Source organism: Nannospalax galili, unplaced genomic scaffold (assembly GCF_000622305.1).
Source record: "Nannospalax galili isolate Female #2095 unplaced genomic scaffold, S.galili_v1.0 scaffold740, whole genome shotgun sequence".
Taxonomy (NCBI): domain Eukaryota; kingdom Metazoa; phylum Chordata; class Mammalia; order Rodentia; family Spalacidae; genus Nannospalax; species Nannospalax galili.
Window position 1 is genome coordinate 11,050 of NW_008345503.1, and position 4,163 is coordinate 15,212.

Below are 4,163 nucleotides of genomic sequence, written 5' to 3' on the forward strand. Positions count from 1 at the left end.
CAACTTAATTCATGATAAATGCTATTTTTAAAACATATTGAAATACCTCTTCTCACCTATTATGTTAACTGGTGAGAAAGAGATACTTTCATTTCTCAATAGTGAGAGTGCAAAATAGTTTGCTAATTTATCAATATTAAACAGAACTACATTTGACTTTGCATTTAACTCACCATTCCCACTTCAGTGTTCAGTGAAATTTTACTAAAGATACATCTCCAACAACACAAAAATTCATAGGCATAAGATGATTTACTGAGGCATGAGTAGCAGTTACAAACTAAAACTAAATGCTCAAATGTAAAACAGTTTGGCAAATCATTTGCTGCATCCACTCATTTCAGGAAAGTCAAGGCAGTAATTCAGGCAGCTAGGCACATCACATGTCAGGAGCAGAGAGAATAAACACATCCTTGCTTGTTTGCTTACCCTCAGCTAGCTTCCTCCTCTCTTATACTGTTCAGGACCCCTGCATAGGGAACAGTGCCACTCACGAAAGGATGGATTTTCCTACATCAATTAACAATTAAGACAAACTCCGTAGATGTGTCTACAAGACAACTTGATCTAGATAATTCCTCATTAAGACTCTAACAGGTGATTCAAGGTTGAATCAGATTGACAGTTAAAACTAACTAGTACAATGTACCCCTTATCAACTTCACACATAAACACATCACTCTAAACCATAACTATGTACCCTGTATCCCCAAAGTCTCATGTTAAAAATCATAATAGAAAATATAATCAACTCCAGAAAGTTCCCAAAGTCTTAAAAAATTTCAACACTTCAAAAGTCCAAAAGTCTTTAAAAGTCAAAAGTTGCTTAAATGTGGGCTTCTACAAAATTGACACCAAGTCATGTACTTAAATATGCTTATTCCAAAAGGGAAAAAACAGGGCATGAAAATAATCAGACTGAAGCAAATCCAAAATCCAGCAGTGTAGAATCCAGTCCTGTAGCTCAATGTATGACATCAGAGACTCACTTCTGGGCCCCCCTGGGTTTGGGCAGCGCCATCCCTCCAGCTCTGTCATCTACAGCACACCTATCTTCCCCTTAGGCCCTGGCTCTATTCCACAGTGCAACTCTCCTTGGGAGATATCCCACAGTCCTACATCTCCAATAGTCTGTGGTCTCCATTGCAACGGAGGCATCTGCTTCACCAGTGGCCCGTCCAGATCTTTCCATAGAGATTACAATCCTGTCATGTGGCACCTGGCCTTAACTGCTGTCCATGATCCTTTCATGTCTTTAAAACCAGAACTACATGGACTGTTCTTACATTGGCAAATTCTGCTGCATACTTGAGATGTAGCCTTGCCCCTGTATCACAGCTGTATCAGCTTGTGTGAACTGACCCTAAGGAAACACTTTGCTATGGTCCCAATAAAGCGTAAGAAGTTTCACCTCAATGGTGCCGATCTCATGCCAATCACAGTTGATTCTTCAGCCCCAGCCTGATCAACACATACAATTTTTTATTTTTATTTTTTTGCCAAAAATATCACATGAATGATCTGTTGGCCTAGTTCCTAATAAAGTTCTTGCTTCCCTCTGAAACCTCACGAAATCTCATTTTCCGCATTTGTTTCAGCCTTACTTTCTTTCAGGCTTCCACTAAAATGGCCCATCAAACTGCCCACAGCATTCAATGGCTTTCCCAGTCCAAACCTATAAATTCTTTCACAGTCTTCCTAAAAAAATGACTTGCAACAAGCCCACTTCCTCAGTATCAATTGCTGTCCTACTTTCATTTCTGTTTCTGTGATAAAATACTCTGACAAAAAGCAAGTTTTGGAAGAAAGAGTTTATTTGGCTTAAAATTTCAGGTCTATTATTGCAGGAACATCAAGGCAGAAACGTAGAGCATCACACTCAATGTGTAGGTCTGAGGGCGAGCAAGTGTATGGATCCTTGCTCCTTGCTTTTGTCTAGCTCTGTCCTTTCTTATATTGTTCAGGATCCCCTGCCTAAGGGATGGTGCTGCCCACAATGGGATGGGTCCTTCTATACCAATTAACAATCAAGAAAACCCCCTACAGGCATTCTACAGGCCAACCTTTATTCCTCATGAAGACTTTCTTTCCAAGTGATTCTAAGTTGTAAAGTTGAGAGTTAAAATGAACCAGCACAAATATAGATTTAATTTTTCCTTTAGAATAAAAGTGCAAAGTTGAAATGCTTGGGTTAGCTTTATTTCTCTTGAAATGTGAGTTAGCTATTTTGTTTCTGTTTGTTTTAACTTTTATGATGCTTCCTTGATTCCCATAAACTTTTAGAAGCTTTTTTCATTTATTAATTTTAATTTTTATTTTTGAGTCGGGATTTCCCTGAAACTCACTATGAAGACCAGCCTGGCCTGGATCTCATAGAGATCCACCTGCCTCTGCCTCCTGAGTTCTTGGATTAAAGGGGTGCACCACCATTCCTTGTTCACTTTAATTTTTAAATTACATTTAAATTTGTGTGCATGTGTATGTGTTTGTGTCTGTGGGTGGACGTATGTGGGTGGATGATGTGTGCCATGTGCATGTGGAGGTCAGAGGACAACTTGTGAGAGTTGGCTCTCTCATTATATCATGTGGGGAATGAGGCTCAAACCCAGTCATCAGCCATGGTGATAAACACCTCTACCTAATAAGCCGTCTCACCAGTCCCTTTGTGGATGTCATCAGTGAATTTCTTTGAATGTGAGACATAACATAGATACACAAATTCAAGTATGTATATGTAAAGGACATTTATCCAAATAATGTAAAGAATTCCTAAGGCCTAGAAACAAAACAAACACCTCATCAGGAGCTTCATCAAAGGTTAAATGTGTGTAACCAACCACTAGGATGCCCGACACCATTATTTCTAGGAGATAAAAATTAAATGGAAGTGGGGTACCCATGTTTGCATCTTGAAATGGTGGAAGGGGGATAAGGAAACAATTGGAAAGGAGGGAAAGGGGGATGGATTTTATCAAAATACACTTCATGCATATATGAAACTCTCAAACAATAAAAAGATAATAAAATCTAAAAGGCATAATAAATTTTAAAGATAAAGTTGGTAATGAGAAATGAAATACATTTTTTTGAGAAACAAAATACATTTTATCTTTAAAAAATTTTTAAAAGGAGACTGGTCCCACCCCTGTCTTGGCCCTAGACCCCCTTCTGATCATTCTGCCTGAGACCTCAAGAACACCCTGGTAAGTCAGACCCTGCCCACTACACCTTGATTCCCCTGCACCTTGGCCATCTGCATTCTCTCCATGCTGTGCCCATTCCAGCCTTGGGCCTATACCCACTCCTGTTCTTCTTGCCTGAGACCTCTGGACTAGCCTCCTAAGCCAGACCCTGCCCACTGCATCTTGATACACCTGTGCCCAGACCAGCTATATTCTCCTGTTCCAGGGCCCACCTCTACTCTGCTTCCCCATGCTGCAACCCTGCCTTGGCCCTAGGTTCCTCTCCTGATCATTCTGCTTGAGACCCCCAGACTACCCTGGTAAGTCAGACACGTCCCACTGTGTCTTGATCCACCTGCACCTGGACCAGCTACATTCCCCTGCTCCAGGGCCCACATCTACTCTGCCTAGCTAGTTAGACCCTGCCATGCTGCCCCACCCCCACATTGGCCATAGCCCCCCTCCAGAACTTCCTGCCTGAGACCTCCTGACTAGCTTGCCAGAATCAATCCGATACCCATCCTTATCCCCTTTGCCCTGCTGGAGAGCTCTTGACTAATCAGCTTGAAACTATCCTGTCCCATCAAAAAAAAAAAAAAAAGCGAGACTCTGAAATACAAACCAACTAACCATTGATGACCAGAAAGGAACCAAGTTACATCAACATATAAACCAAACTTTAGCTTTAAAAGGGCACGGTAGAATTTCAAATCAGACACACAATCAACGAAACAAATCCATATGCCTAAACCACAATGCAAAAACACACACACAAAAAAATCCCACTCAAATTACAGCTGAATTTTCAGTGCAAACTATCAAAGCCAGAAGATCATGGAGCAAAGTATTCCAAGTTTTTAATGATCATAGGTACCAACCCAGAATATTTCACCCAGCAAAACTGTATCATAGTTGAAAGGGAAAGAAAAATCTTCAATCATACAAACAGGGTGAAAGAATTCATGTCCCCCTGACCAAATT

The 4,163-nt window shown here is 40.7% G+C and overlaps 1 long non-coding RNA gene across 2 annotated transcripts in view; it reads right to left on the bottom strand.

The window, feature by feature from the left end:
- The window catches only part of LOC115071811, an 11,980-nt gene that overhangs the window by 2,781 nt on the left and 5,036 nt on the right, over positions 1–4,163 (bottom strand). The window lies entirely within an intron of this gene.